The sequence below is a fragment of the Myotis lucifugus genome, unplaced genomic scaffold (genome assembly GCF_000147115.1).
Source record: "Myotis lucifugus unplaced genomic scaffold, Myoluc2.0 scaffold_42, whole genome shotgun sequence".
NCBI classification, from domain to species: Eukaryota; Metazoa; Chordata; class Mammalia; order Chiroptera; family Vespertilionidae; genus Myotis; species Myotis lucifugus.
In genome coordinates this window covers 2,728,298-2,744,657 of record NW_005871090.1, presented here as the reverse complement: position 1 = coordinate 2,744,657, position 16,360 = coordinate 2,728,298, and the positions used below count along the sequence as shown (strand labels likewise).

The following is a 16,360-nucleotide window of genomic DNA, read 5'->3' as shown; positions in this document are numbered from 1 at the left end:
TTCAGAATTCTCCACAGAGTTCTTACTGAGTCTTTAGCTAAATGCTGATCAACCTACTCCTGTGAAGAAACCATCCAAAGCCAGAGAAAGAACCCCTGCAAAGGAGCAGGTGAAATACTACTCAAAGCTTATTCAGAATTGAAAATAATTACTATTTCCAACAGCAAAATGGAGACACCTCACAATATACATTTGGTTGAGTGCTGAATTCTCAATCTAAATATTTCCTTTGCATCGCTTAGAAATCATCCCCCCTGAACCTCTGGTTCTAGGCATTTCTTGATCTGCGTCCTGCCAGTGCATATTAGACCTGTCTTCCCTTATGTTTCACATAAATGAAATCATTCACTAAGAACTCCTTTGTTTAAGTGCATCTCACTTTATTGCTGAGTAGTATTCAGTTGTATGGATGTGTTGTTATTAGTTTATCCATCACCAGTCGATAAATATCCAGGTTGTTCCAAGTTTTGAGTAAATATGAAGTTGCTCTGAACATTCACATAAAGTCTTTTGTCTCAACAGATTTCACTTTTCTTGGGTAGATACCTAGGAATGAAATGGTTTAGTCATCGGGTAAGTGCATATTTAACATTAAGAAATTGTCAAGCTGTTTTCAAAGTGGCTATCTCATTTTACATCCCACCAGCACATATGAGCGTTCCAATGGTTCCACATCATTGCCAGCACTTGGCATTGTCAGTCTTTCTTCTCTATTTTTTTTTATTTAGACATTCTGATAGTTATGTAAATATCTCATGGATTTAATTTGCATTTTCATGGTGATTAATGATGTTGAGCACTTTTGTATGCTTATTGGCCATTCATATATATTTGTAAGGTGTCTAAATATTTTACCCATTTCTAATTTACATTTTTTCTTCTTATTGAGCTGGGAGAATTTTTTATATATACTAGATACAAGTCCTTTGTTAGGGATGCTTAACAAATAGTTTCTTTTCATTTGTGACTTGTCTTTTCATTTTCTTAATGGTATCTTTCAAATAACAGACATTTTGTTTTGCTTTGACATTTACAATTTCTTTTCACTCTCAAAACAGTTACCTAGATGAGCCTGGTATTGTTTGAACACCTTAGAGATAAGAAACCTTATAGGTTCATTGCTTTGCTCAAAGTCCCATAGCTGGTCAGAGATGACATCAATAGCAGACCTTCAGTTTCATGATTCTAGATCTGTACAGAATCTCAGTGCTGGCTTAGGAGCCATTCAGGGGTTTACCCTCTTGCACAACATCTGAGAGAGACCTGCTCTATGTGGAGAGCCTGCTCCCCTGGCAGATGGAGGATTTCAAGGCTTTAGTTTAAATTTGTATTCCTGCTGTGGCTGTGTCTTCCACCCACGAAGGGACACGTGGAGAAAGAGCAGGAGCTACCAGCAGTTTCAAACTCCTTCAAGCCGAAAGCTATTTATTAAACCTGACAGATGAAGGCAGAGCAAGATCGCATGCCCTCTTGTCGCCTCTGACCTCCCATCAACTTCTGTTCCTTCTTGGACTTTTAAAAAATCACTTTTTAATGATATCCATAATTCATGAAAGGAAACAATAAAATCAAAACAGATTACCACTGGCTTATAAACGCCAGTGCTATTAATTATTAACAGACCAAGAGGGAAGTCAGGCATGATCCCAAAGGTGAGAGAGATAAAGGCCATAGTGGTGGTGAGGAGGGCTGATTGGAAACCTTTGTGCCCAAGATTTCTAATTTGTACCCTGCATACTAAATGGAATTTCATTCCTTTTCTCAAAGAGCAAGCAGAAGTTTAGCTAAAATGGGGGCCTTGGCAAACAGAGAAGGAAAAGCCCCATGCTGCAGAGAGAAAAATCCTGAAGCCCAAAGCAGGGCCTGCCTTTGTTACAGGAGAGCGATGATAGAGCATCACAACTTGTTTCTTTCTACTCCCAGTCCTGCTCTCTAACTGTGCCTCTTCCTATGTGACACTTGACATCAAGGGAGATGATGTTTTCCAAAGAAAGGGAGTTGTTATTTGCAAAGCCTAAGAATCCGTCCCCACGTTTACTGTTCCTAAGCTCATCACCACTTCTCCAAGGCAAACAGACTCACTCGCTGCTCCACTAGGCGGAGCCTGTGAGGGTGGGGCCATGGAACAGTGATTTACCTACAAAACTTCAGTGTCCTCAGTCCCTCCCAGCACCTGGAACTTCTCTAAGAAGAGATATATTCCTGAGGGTCATAGAGGTGGCTCCATATTCAGAAAATTCCAACTATATCTGAGCACATGGGAACTTGGGACAGTGACTTCTCTAAGGTTCTTTCTTGATCTGTAAAATGGGGTAAATGATATTATCTGCCTCATCAGGTGGATCTGCGAATTAAATGATGATGCACTAAAGAGCTGAACACAAGTAGAGAGTTAGTTGAGGGTGGCAGGGAACCTGTTGAGAGGCTGGGAAGGAAGACAGACACCCGAAAAGCTTGGTGAGGTCTGTGACTAAACCAGGATCCACTGCAGCCTCCTATGCAATGTTGCCTGGGACTGTGGTCTTGGAGCAGAGAATAAAACCTGGGTTAAATAGACGATCCTCCCATGGAGAGAACTGGTCCTGTTCCTCATGTAAACGGGCGAAGGGAGGGCTGTGAGGTGGAGCTGAGCTCACATTGCTAACTGGTGGGAAAGGAGTTGACTCAGGCAGGGAGCTCTAAGCTACACAGGAGACACTGATTAGTTTCTTCAATGGAACCCCCTGTTCAGCCAAATCCTGCAATTTATCCTCTTATTTTAAACGAAAGGACTTATTTGAATGGTGTTTCTATTATTTTCCCTTTCAGCATTTGATTTACACCATAATTCTGGAGAAGAACATGTTATTCAACTTAAGGCAGAAATTTCAGAGAAGTAAGACACGAGTGGCCCTTTAGTCAGAGAGCAAGGAAAGGTCTTTTGGAGAAAATATCTGTTTGCCTCAGATAAGGTGTGGCATATTACCCATATTACCCCAATGACCAAACACCTCCTGCAAAATATCTGTTCTTCCCCATCAGCTTCTCCTTCCTTCTACAGAAGCGGTTCTCAACCTGTGGGTCACGACCCCTTGGGGGTCGAACCACCCTTTCACAGGGGTCGCCTAAGACCATCAGAAAACACATATATAATTACATATTGTTTTTGTGATTAATCACTATGCTTTAATTATGTTCAATTTGTAACAATGAAATTGGGGGTCAACACAACATGAGGAACTGTATTAAAGGGTCGCGGCATTAGGGAGGTTGAGAACCACTGCTCTATAGCAACAGATACCTCCTCACCACCTCATATGTCTCCTGCTGCGGGGGTGAGCACGAGATGCTGGTATTCTGCTTAGATGTGTTTCAACTGTATAAAAAATTTAGAAGGTTGGTCTGTAACCCAGACATGATTTACCACTCCCCTTTTCTTCACTTCCAGCCCAAAGGCAAGATTAAACCCAGGACTTTCCAACAGGGTCTAGCTCTCAGGGGCAGAACATTGAGATGTCCGAAGGCCTTCCTGGCAGCATGGAACCAGGCTTTCACTTCCACTTTCATTTCAAAGTCAAAATGTATTAGATTTCTTTCTCGGCATGGGCTCTATTTTTGTTTTTAAAAGTACACAAATATTTAATCGCACTTTTTTTCTTCTTCCTTTCATGCAGAGTTTATATTTCAAGAATAGAAGACAATTGCAACTAATCGATAATAAATAGACACAAGTGTCAATTTGGGACCAGACATTCCCCACCCTGCCTGAGTTTTTGTGGGAGGTCTGGCAACAGTGTGAAAAATGCTTGCTTTCTGGGGGGAGGGCGGGGAGGTCTGTGCTGGGCTTTGGATCTCAGTGATTTCTACAGTAACTCCAAGATGCATTGTGCCTTCTATTTTTGGATTCACACTGGGAAGCCAATTAAATTAAAAGGCTATTCATTTCACTCTATTTGTCTCCAGGCTGCACAAATAGAAATGCAAACAACTTCTATTGGGTGAGTTTTCTGCCTCAAAGAGAATGAGATTGTAGCACCAAGCCCTGTGTAGTTCAGACTCCACTCTGCACTAAGGGCAATAAACACAAACCCCAACCCATGACTCCACTTTGAGGCTTCTTTTGCAAACTGGATTTGAAGTTGTCCTAAATGAGGGCATAGTCAGCTTCCATGGGCGCTCAGAAGTCTTAGTGCAGTTGTTGAAAATGGGCCTGTGTTTACTGAAGTGCACACAACTGAAAGAAGAAACTTTTTTCCAGTTTCCCTCCAAAGAGTGGAGAAAGGACGGAACCTAAATGTGGGCACACTGCTTCCTTGGTGTTGCTTCTAGTCACAGCAGGTCATGGCCTCGCAGAGAAGAGAGCTGCCAGCAACTCCTGGGCTCCAATATCTAGTTCCAAATCCTACAAAATGGAGACAGTGTGCTGTTCCAATAGCTCAAACCAAAAGTCCAGAAATGAGCTGTGCTGGATGGACTCTTTGGCCTGACTTTTATCATGTGGCCAATGGTGATCAGATCAGAGGCTAAAGCACAGTTGACTTACCCCACCTGGGTCCCCTGTGAAGTGGTGGGTGGGGATCAGTCTGACTGGGTCATTAAGAGTTCTTGAGAAAGGATAAATGGGGCCCTGGCCGGTGCACTCAGTAGTTAGAGCATTGGTCAGCTGACTGAAGGGCCATGGATCCGATTCCTGGTCAAGGGCACATATCTGGATTGAAGGTTTCAGCCCCTACCCCTCAGTCAGGTCCCATGCAGGAGGCAACCAATCAACGTGTCTCGCTCACATCATTTCCCTCTCTCTCTCCTTCCCTCCCTCCATTCTCCCTAGAAATCAATGGGAAAGTATCCTCAGGTGAGGATTAACAACAACAAAAAAGGGTAAATGGGGACTGGACACTGGGGAGCTGACCCCACATGTGTACTACATGGGTGGAAAGGACCTTTAAAAAGTAGGTTACCCGGTAGCTTGTCCAAGAAAAGAACTAGAAGCAACTTAAATTTGCAAAAATTTCTCCTTTGAAACACATGTGGCTTGTGGGACACAGGAAGACTGTCCTCCAGTCTCCTTGTATAAAATGGATTTCAATTTTGGACAAATGATCTTCCTTAGAATGAATAGGACTTTAAAACTAGCCTATGGTCTATAAAATGACAGCCTGCAACCTGCCATTTGTAGATCATTTCACAGCCTGGCCCGTCCAAATTGAAATTTGTCCATGAACAGTGGCAGATGCAATGTTAGGCTGCCTCTAATGGCGGAGCTACCAGCGTCTTAGTAATAGAGAGCATGTGGGTGATGATGGCTAGCGTGGCCTTCACTACTGCTTATTGAGACCTGTCAGGAAGAATGTAATAAGCAGAACAAAATTTGAGACAACAAATATGTCTCAATGTTTATGAAAGCCCAAAACTATTTCCCAGAAAAAGTAGCCATTTAGAGCAAATTGAAAAAATCACGACTTTATCTTCACTATCAAAAAAAAAAATCCCAATCTGAGAATAACTTAACTCAGTCTTTGAAATTCATATTCATTTTTAAATGATTGGAAGGGAGAAAGGGAGAAAAGGGCAGAAGACAAAAAAAAAAAGAAAGAGAAAGGGAGGGAGAGAGAGAGGGAAGAAGGAAAGGTTGATACACAGAGCTCAGATGTAAAGAACAGTTTGACCATCTCAGTAACCTGCCTCTCAAATTTTAAACTACACTCTTTTCTTTTTTCCCCATAAAATAGAGCAAGTACAAAACTGAGACCTAGTTTTCTATCAGGTAAAATCTCCTCTGAAAACTCTTGTTGTTCAGCCCCAAATAGTTAATTGAATCAAAATGAGTGGCCAGTTTTTTATTTTATTGTATTTATATTGTTCCCTATAAAAATCAAAGCCATAAAAAAAATGCAAGCAAACATGGACCGGAATGTTCATAGCAGGTCTGTTCATGAAAGCCCCAAACTGGAAAGAACCCAAATGCTCAGCAAAAATAGAATAGATAAATAAAAAGTGGCATATTCATACAATAGGAGTATTAATAATGAGAATAAACAAACTACAACTAGATGCAACAATATGCAAAAATCTCACAAGAATGATGTTTAACAAAAGAAACCAGATGTGAGGGGATACTTGTTATATGGTTCCATTTATACTGACATTCAAAAACAGACAACTAATTGATGGTGATGAAAGCCAGATTAGTGGTTATCACTGGGGAGAAGGGACATGTGGGAACCCCTAGGGTTCTATTTCTTGATTTGAATTATGGAAACACTTTGTGAAAATTCAAGTATGGCTTGTGCTTTTTCTGCATGTATGTTTTAATAAAAAATCCATATGATATGAGCAAACTTTGGGGGGGGGATGGAAATTTGCTATATTTCAACTGTGACAGTCATTACATGACCGTACTCATCAAACTGTAAACTTAAAATTGGTAAATTTTATTATATGCAAACTATACCTAATAAAACCAATTTTTAAATAAGTTTAAATAGTTTAGAAAAAAATCATTCTCTCTACACACCAAAAAAGTGAGACTAATTCAGAACAGAAAACAACTGTATATATTTATTTCTGAGCCTTATTTTGCAGAAGAAACAAATAAATCCATGGCTTAAATGTTTAAATATGTATAAATTATTAGACTTTAAATCTTCAAAGGCAGAGATTCTTTTTATACATGAATCTTAGTACTAACCAATTAGAAAACTGAGGTTAGGGATTCTCGTTGCAATTCTAATTGAGAATCCTCTAAATTTCTCCCAGTGTCACTAACATGCCTGTATCAGCACATGATGGTGGCTGTGCACAATAATGCTGCCAAACAAGAAACCACAAAAACTCACATATTGCTCACACATCTGGAGTCAGCTGTGGGGGTGGAGGTGGGGTGACTGGGTGTCTCTGCTGATCTTCCATGGCTTGCTACCATGCCTGGGGTTACACTAGCTACTGGGTGACATAAGTTGGTCTTAACTGGAATGACTGGGTCAACTGTGGTTGTGATCCTACAAGATGGTCCCCAGTGATACCCGCCTCCTGGTATCCGTGCCCTTGTACAGTCCCCTCTATGTCAAATAGAGTTGTCCTGTGTAACTAAGAGGATATTCCAAAGACTACACAGTCATTCCAAAGCTTGGTCACAAAAGACATTGGAGCTTCTGCCTTGCTCCATTTGGACCGCCCAGCTAAGTGGAAGCCAGATATCACATAGTGAAGATGCATAATCAGCTCTGTGGATTCACATGATGAAGAACCAAGGCCTTAACATCTAGCACCAACTTGCCAGACACACACAGGAGCCATCCTGGAAGTAGGCTCTCCAGCCCCAGCCAAATGACCAGAACCCTGAGCCAGAACCCTGAGTCAGAACCAGCTAGCTAAGCCACTCTTGAACTCCTAAATCACAGACACTCAGAAAAGTAACAAATGCTTATTGTCGTACGCTGCTAAGTTTTGGGATAATTTGTCATGCAGTGATAGATAACTAATATACTTGACTCTGTACCATTTAGCTCTCATCAGGGTGATAGCAGAGACACAGGAGAGCAAGTGAAGGCATGCAAGCACTTTTCCAATCTCTTCCTTGCATCATGTCTCCTCAGATCCCTTTGACCAGATTAATTCAAATTTCTCAGCTCAGACAGGTAGACCAAGGCAGCTCACCTACTGTGAGATGGCATTGGATATTTATATGGTAAAGAACATGGCTTGTGGTTTTAAAATGTGTCCACAAATTATTTGACACTATCCCATTTAAAAAGCAGGACTTATTTCCCCTCCTCTGAATGTGGGCTTGACTTAGTAACTCACTCCTAATGAATACAACTTGATAGAAGTGATGGTATGTGACTGTCTGGGCTGTCATAACAAGAATAGCTCTCTCTCTCTCTCTCTCTCTCTCTCTCTCTCTCTCTCTCTCCCTCCCTCCCTTCCTCCTTCTCTCTCTCTCTCACTGATTTATGGCTCTGGGGGAAGCCATCCAATTATGAGGACAGTCCAGCAGGCATGTAGGGAAATCCACATGGTAAAGAACTGAGGCCAACTACCAACAACCAGCACCAACTTGTCACCATGTTGGAGGTGGATTCTCCAGCCTCAGTCAAGCCTCCAGATGACTGACACCCCAGCCCAGATCTCAAGGGCAACTGAGACACTAAGCTAAGCTACTCCTGAATCTTCCTGACCCACAGAAACTGTGAGAGATATTGAAGTATTATTGTAGTAAGCCACTAGATTATGATATAGTCAAGATCCTTAGTTGCACACAATAGGACCCTCTCTAGCTAGTTTAAGTAGAAAAGAAACCTATTAAAGAGATTGAAGAATCTCCAAGAGAGCCAGAACATCAGGCCTAGAGGCTACAAAGGCAACAGCAATGTCCAAAACACAGGGTAATTCTGCTCCAGGCCCCAATTCCTGCTGAAGCTGGATTAAGATACCTCAGCTTGCATCACTGAAGTTGGTAGCCAGATGCCTGAATATCCACCATTAATAACCTAGAAAGCTTCACCACTCCCTGGAATCTGTGAAGTGCCAGCTTTATCTGGCTGCTCTCTTCCAATCAGAAGTCTTGCACAGGTGCAGATGATTGGTGGACTCTATCTGCAAGGGAGGATGGGAAAAATGAAATATGGGTTGTATATATGGGCAAGTATTATTCACTAGATAGATAATATTCTAGTAATTGGAAAGGTGTTCAAATGGTGTGAGGAGTTAGGAAAATTGACAAATGCTCACTTCTTCCCATATAAAATCAGTGTTACATTACTAAAATACAGATAATTAGAGAAATTGACATCGTCTTATTACTTGGAACTTAAATTGGTAAATTAATTTAATCTCCAGTATCACTTCTAATCAATTGCTAATGACTGCCTAGATTTATGTGCTACAATGAACTCTAGGCTCAGTTGGAAAAAGATTTAGGATCAAGTTACAATGATGATATGTGTGCTGCATATTTGGGTTAAATAATAGGTACCTACAAAAATAAATGTCCTCAATCTTTGTGTTTTCTCTCTTTTCCTGCAAGAAGGGTATGAAGCTACCCCCATGACATTTTATAATTTAGGTTAAACTGTTCCCACTGACCAAACCCTCTTTTAGTCATCTATCTGAAATGGCACACAAGCCATCCATGTCCCCAGTGCACCACTCCAGTACTTGGTAGAACCCAGATATATAAAACAATTCTCTGGCCGAACATGGTTTCCTGTTCTGTCTCTTCCTCAACTCACTCACCCTCATATCATCCTCTGAGGGACCCCTCAAATAACCCCAAATTCCACAACACACACTTTGAATATCATGGACCTATGCCATTGGCATATCCTTCAGCTTCCCTCCCATTGCTCTTTTGTTCCCGCTCATTTCCTCTTTGCTTTTCCTCAAATTCAGTCAATCAGTATGAATAAATTGGGCACAAACAGTCCCTACACTTTGGCCTTTCCATTTCCCCCTTTTGCATGATGTAATTTCCCCCGTGTGAGTCAATAATGTTTACAGCCCTAGAACTTGGCATGCTTTGTTGTCTTTCAGTCACATGAGAGACACAGACCAACTTCAGGACGGGCTATGATAGGTAAGTCTACATTAAGTTGCTTCATCTTCTTCCTTGTGCTCATAACAAAAGACTTCCCTATCTGAAGATCGAATATCACACCTGTTGTGTAATGGTTTCAGTGGTGCAGACTCCTCACCTTTCCTCAATTCTCCTTAGCCACTATTGCTCTGTGTGCCTGCAGCAGTCTCATTATTATGTTAGGAAACAGGATATTTGCACATACATACCATAGAGCAGTGCTTTTCAGACTTTACCTGCTTACAAACCACCTGGACATCTGTTTAAATGCAGATTCTGTTTCAGCAGGTTGACCAAGATCTTCCACTCCCATCAATCTCCCAAGTGATGCTGATGCTTCTGGTCTAGGGGCTACTATTTACCTAGCAAAATTCTAGAAGACCCAGTCTTATCCACAATGGAGGCACTTACCTCTTTTCCTAGAACTCTAATTATCCACATTTTCTTCTTACTTCTGTCCTTTGGATCACATTCCTTCACCATTGATCCCCTAGACATGGGTGTCCATTCCTTCTATACTTGTGATCATACCAATTGTACTCATTCAATAAGCCAATCATCATCAAGCACCTACCATGAGCCAGACACCATGCTGGGCACTAGGGATACATCCAGGAACAAGATCATCCCTGTTCACATGGAACCTATAGTTTAAAGAGGAAGACATTAGTTTCTTCTTGTCTGATCACTGTGGCTAGGACTTCCAGTACTATCTATATATATAAAAGCCTAAGCGATTGTCCGACTGTTCGACCATCTGACCAGTAGCTATGATGCATAATGACCACCAGGGGACAGACACTCTGACCGGTAGCTATGATGTGCACTGACCACCAGGGGGCAGATGCTCAACACAGGAGCCTGCTGAGCTGCAGTGACTTGGCAGCTGCGGTTCTTGGGTGACGCACCCAGAACCAGAGAGGAAGGAGCCCAATTCCAGGGTGCATCACCTGAGAACCTCCCTCTCACAATCTGGGACCCCTCAGGGGATGTCAGAGAGCTGGTTTCAATCTGATCCCCATAGGGACCTCACCGGTGCATGTATCCATTCACCGGGCCTCTAGTGTTGAATAAGAGTGGTGAAAGCAGACATCCAATCTTGTTCCTGTTCTTAATGAAAACACTTTTAGTTTTTGCCCATTTTGTATGATGATGTCAGTGGGTTTGTTAAATATGGCCTTTATTATGTTGAGATATGATCACTCTATTCCCACTTTGCTGAGAGTTTTTATCATAAATGGGTGCTGGACTTTGTTGAATGTTTTTTCTGCATCTATTGATATGATCATGTGATTTTTATCTTTCATTTTGTTTATGTGATGTATCACACTTATTGTCTTGCAAATATTGTACCAGCCTTGCACCCCCTGAATAAATCCCACTTGGTCATTGGATATGCTCTTTTCAATGTACTGCTGGATCAGATTTGCTAATATTTTGTTGAGAATTTTAGCATTTATGTTCATTAGAGATATTGGCCTGTAATTTTCTTTCTTAGTAGTGTCTTTGTCTGTTTTGGAACTAGGATAATGCTGGTTTCATAAAAAGAGCTTGGAAGTGTACCTTCCTCTTGAATTTTTTAAAAATAATTTTAGGAAGATGTGTGTTCTATTTTGAATGTTTGGTAAAATTCTCCTGTAAATCCATCCAGTCCTGGAGTTTTATTTGCTGGGAATTTTTTTAACTGCTTCAATTTCTTTAGTTGTTATTAGCCTATTTAAGTTTTCTGATTCTTTCTGATTCAGTTTTGGAAGATTATATGTTTCTAGAAATTTGTCCATTTTGTCCAGGTTGTCCAGTTTGATGGCATATAGTGGTTCATAATATTTTCTTACAATTCTTTGTATTTCTGTGGTGCCAGTTGTTATATTGCCTCTTTCATTTCTGATTTTATTTATTTGGGTCCTCTCTCTTTGTTTCTTGATGAGTCTGGCTAAGAGTTCATCAATCTTGTTTATCTTTTCAAAGAACTAGCTCTTATTTTCATTGATTTTTTCCTATTTTTTTTTTAGTCTCTATGTCATTTATTTCCACTCTGATCTTTATTATTTCCTTCCTTCTACTTCCTTTGGACTTTTCTTGCTGTTCTCTTTCTAATTCTCTTAATTGTAGTATTAGATAGTTTATTAGAGGCTTTTTTTTAAAATTCTTTTTTCTTGAGGTAGGCTGTAAATGCTATGAACTTCCCTCTCAGGAATGCTTTCACTGTGTCCCATAGATTTGGGGTTGTTGTATGTTCAATTTCATTTGTTTCCAGAAAGTTTTTTATTTCTTCTTTGATCTTATAGGTAACCCATTTATTGTTTAATAACATGTTATTTATTCTCCATGTATTTGAATGTTTTTGATTTTTTGAATTATAGTTGATTTCTAGTTTTATGCCATTGTCATCCAAGAAGATGCTTGATATGATATGGATCTTTTTGAACTTGTATAGAGTTATTTTGTGTCCTAACATATGGTCTACATTTGAAAATGTTCTGTGTGCATTTCAGAAGAATGTATATCCTGCCTCTTAGGGATTAAGTGTTCTATGAATATCAATTAGATCCATTTGATCTAGCGTGTCATTTAAGGCTGCTGTATCCTTGTTGATTTTTTCTCTGCATGATCATTGTGGCATGGAAGTCATAGCCACAGTGATAAGACAAGAAGAAAAGATAAAAGGCATCCAAATTGGAAAAGAGGTTGTAAAATTATCATAATTTGCAGATGACATTATATTGTACATAGAAAACCCTAAAGACTCCACCAGGAAATTATTAGACATAATAAATGAATTTGGCAAGGCAGCAGGATACAAAATCAACATCCAGAAATCAATGGCATATTTATACACCAATAATTAACTCTCAGAAAAAGAAACCTTACCAAAAAAAATCCCATTTACCATTGCAACGCAACAAAAAAATAAGATACCTAGGAATAAACTTAACCAAAGAGATAAAAGATCTGTACTCAGAAAACTAAAGGACATTGAAAAACAAATTGGAGGAAGGTACAAACAAGTAGAAGCATATAACGTGTTCAAGGATTGGAAGAATTAACATAATTAAAATGTCCATACTACCCAAAGCAATCTATAGATTCAACCCAATTCCTATTAAAGTATCAATGGCATATTTCACTAGTCTAAAACAAATACTCCAAAAATTTATATGGAATGAAAAAGGACCCTAAATAAACACAACAATCTTGAGAAAAAAAGAACAAAGTTGGAGGGATCACAATACTGGTTATCAAACCATACTACAAAGCCATTATAACCAAAACAGTCTGGTACTGGCACAAGAACAAGCATATAGACAAATGAAATAGAACAGAGACCCCAGAAATAGACCCACACCATTAAGGTCAATTAATATTTGATAAAGGGGGCAAGAACAAACAATGGAGTAAAGACAGTCTCATCAAAAAATGGTGTTGGAAAAATTGGACAGGTACATGCAAAAAGATGAAACTAGATCACCAACTTACACCATACACAAGAATAAACTCAAAACGGATAAAAGACTTAAACATAAGTTGTGAAACCATAAAAAAATCTTAGAAGAAACCATAGGCAGCAAAATTTCAGACATCTCACATAACAGAATTTTTGCCAATACATCTTCTAGGGCAAGAGAAACAAAGGGAAAAGTAAACAAATGAGACTACATCAAAATAAAAAGCCCTACACAGCAAAAGAAACCATCATCAAAATGAAAAGAGAACCCACTATATGGGAGAACATATTTGCTAAAGATAAGGGGTTAATTTCCAAAATATATAAAAAGAAAAATATTTAACAAATAATTATTCAAAAATCATTTGTAGCCCAGACAACATGGCTCCTTGACTGAGCGTCAACCTGTGAACCAGGGGGTCATAGTTTGATTCCCAGTCAGGGCACATGCCTCGGTTGCAGGCTCAATCCCCAGTGTGAGGTGTTCAGGGGAGAGCTGATCAATGATTCTCTCTCATTGTTGATGTTTCTATCTCTCTCTTCCTCTTCCTTCCTCTCTGAAACAGTAAAAATTAAAAAAAATTGTAATCCTAAGGAGTGCTATGAATGAAAATTAAAGGATGCTTTGAGAACAAATAATGGAGAAAAAAACTAACCAAGGCTCCTGAGTCCTTGGGATTTCCACTTCACATGAGTTCCTAGGTTTTGTATAAACTCAGCCTTCTCTATGGTGAGGCAGAGTATAAGTTTCCCTCATGCCTTTCACCTTCTTCTTGACCATGGGTACCAGTGTGCAGTTGGTGTTTCATGGACATACTCACCTTTGGCAGGAAGATGAGCATGGCACAGAGCTTATGGTTGGCAGGCACATCCTGAGCTTCCATAACTCCAAATTAGTATTGGATTGCCTCATGTCATGACTGACCCTTGGCTCCCCTTGGTAATGGATCTGGCCATCTGCAAAAGCAAGCTGTTCCCTCCCAAATTCTGGTCAACACTTTCCCTTCCCTCAGAAATGACAGCAAATATAATACCCTGAGTTCTTCCCTCTCATGACCTCTTTTGCTGATCTATTACCTAGAACCACACTGGCTATTGCCAGAAAATTACACCAATTAAAACCAAAGTCTTTAATATTCATTGATTAAGAACTATAAGGTCCAAATCTTGTTGCCATATTAGAGATTTGGGCCTCCTTAGGTTCAGAAAACTTCTCCAGTTGCAATAGGTTCTTTCCAATCTCACGAAAGAAAAAAAAGAAAGGACATCGAGATTGCAGAACCATTGTAACCTATAAAAGATAAGGTCTACCAGGGCTTCTGCTCCAAGTTCATTCCTGTATGGTGTTACATTCAAGGAAATAATAATCCATCAGCCAAACCACATTTATAATGCAAGTTGAATTTTTCCAGAAATATATTGAGAGGGGATTCCATTAGTCCATTTTAACTTTTAATATAACTTTAATTCCTGTTTGCTAATATTTGTTCTTTTCTACTTTTTTGTCCTTTTCAATATTTCACATCTATAGTAGCTTCCCTAATGCCTTCTCCCTCCTCCTTCTCTTAAAACTCTCCTAATTCTCCATCCAACCAGACCCATTGTACTTCAGAACTTCATCACCAACCTTTTCCCTCCCTGGATTTGTTCTTCCAAAGTCCTAAGATAAGAGCTTTCCTCTCTTTCCAGTTTGGACCAGCCCAGTAGAAACTGGCCCTCTGAGACCTGTCACTTTGGCTAATGGCTTGATTCAGGATAAAGAGAGGGCAGGTGTACATTCTCCCACATTGTCTGTCCTTGGTTTGATTACTGCCACATCATTAACCAGGAATTAATTCATTCTTTTTTCAAAGAGAAGAACCAGGGCAGTTATTACTAACATTCTAGTGTTTGTTGATTAAGAAAATAGAAAATGGCAAAAAGCTAATGCAAAATTAGTAAACTTTTTATTCAACCGACTAGCATATACTAGTACATTCAATTAAAAACATGTGTGTAGCCCTGACCGGTTTCGCTCAGTGGATGGAGCGTTGGTCTGCGGACTCAAGGGTCCCAGGTTCGATTCCAGTCAAGGGCATGTACCTTGGTTGCGGGCACATCCCCAGTAGGGAGTGTGCAGGAGGCAGCTGATCGATGTTTCTCTCTCATCGATGTTTCTAACTCTCTATCCCTCTCCCTTCCTCTGTAAAAAAAGCAATAAAAATCTATTTAAAAAATTAAAAACAAAAAAACATGTGTGTATGTACATACATCTGCATATATACCCCAAAACACATATATAGGATTTCCCAAAAAATGTATACTCACACTTTAAATAATTATAAAAGCAATGTTTATTCAAAATACATTTCATTTTCAAAATTGAGCTATCAGCTGTTAAAGTGTGTATACATTTTTCAGACATCTTGTATACAGTCATGTGCCGCACAACAATATTTCAGTCAATGATGAATCTCATATACAAGAATGGCATACCATATAGCCGTGGTATGTAGTAGGCTATACCATCTTGGTTTATGTAAGTGCACTCTACGATATTTGCACAGGGATGAAACTGCCTTATGGTGCATTTCTCAGAATGTATCCCTATCATTAGGCAGTACATGAATACACACACACATACACACACACACACACACACACACACAGAGATCTGGACTCCCTGTAAAAGATGCCTAGCTCCTCCAAGCCTGGCAAGAGTGTGAATCCTTCCGTGCCCCCTTCACCACAATCCCTTCTCCACAGCCCACAGGCTGGAACCCATAAATGTCTGTCATTTAATTAACTTAGTTAATAATTATCACATACCACCAACATTTTTTATACTTTAGCTTAGCATAATACTTTTCATGAAAGCTCCAAAGTGTTTGAAGTTAGGAGCAAATAAAACTCACCTTGGTCCTAAGTATGTCACAATTTGAGGACTCTTGGACAGAGTCTAATCATGTGTGTTTGACACGTAACTGACTTTTTGCTCTGTGGAAAGCCCCATAAATCCTTACACGGGGAGTCAGCTTTGAGCCATTACTTGTGAATGCTAATTGTACACAACGTGAGTGGAGAATGTGGTTGATACTGGCTTCCCAACCTGCAGCTTTGTTGCATAATCCCTGGTTTGCCAGCTGGGACTTTGATGGGGCATTTTACAGTGCAGCCTTTGCTACCCTACTGAAACATTATAATCACATAAAATGTCACACTGTAGGATTGTAAGTAATACAGAGCCTGCTCTTGGCATCTGTGCCTTAATCACCTCGTTTCATCGCTTCACTGCCCACTTAAGAGTCCTTGGAAGGCTTCCTTCCACATGAATAGGGGTGTGGAGTTAAATCAGGCACGCCTGGCAAAGACACCCTCATTTC

General features: G+C 39.9%; 1 pseudogene; it reads right to left on the bottom strand.

Moving 5' to 3' along the window:
* The window catches only part of LOC102431877, a 101,857-nt pseudogene extending 87,975 nt beyond the window's left edge, over positions 1-13,882 (bottom strand).
* Between the last annotated feature and the right edge of the window lie 2,478 nt (positions 13,883-16,360).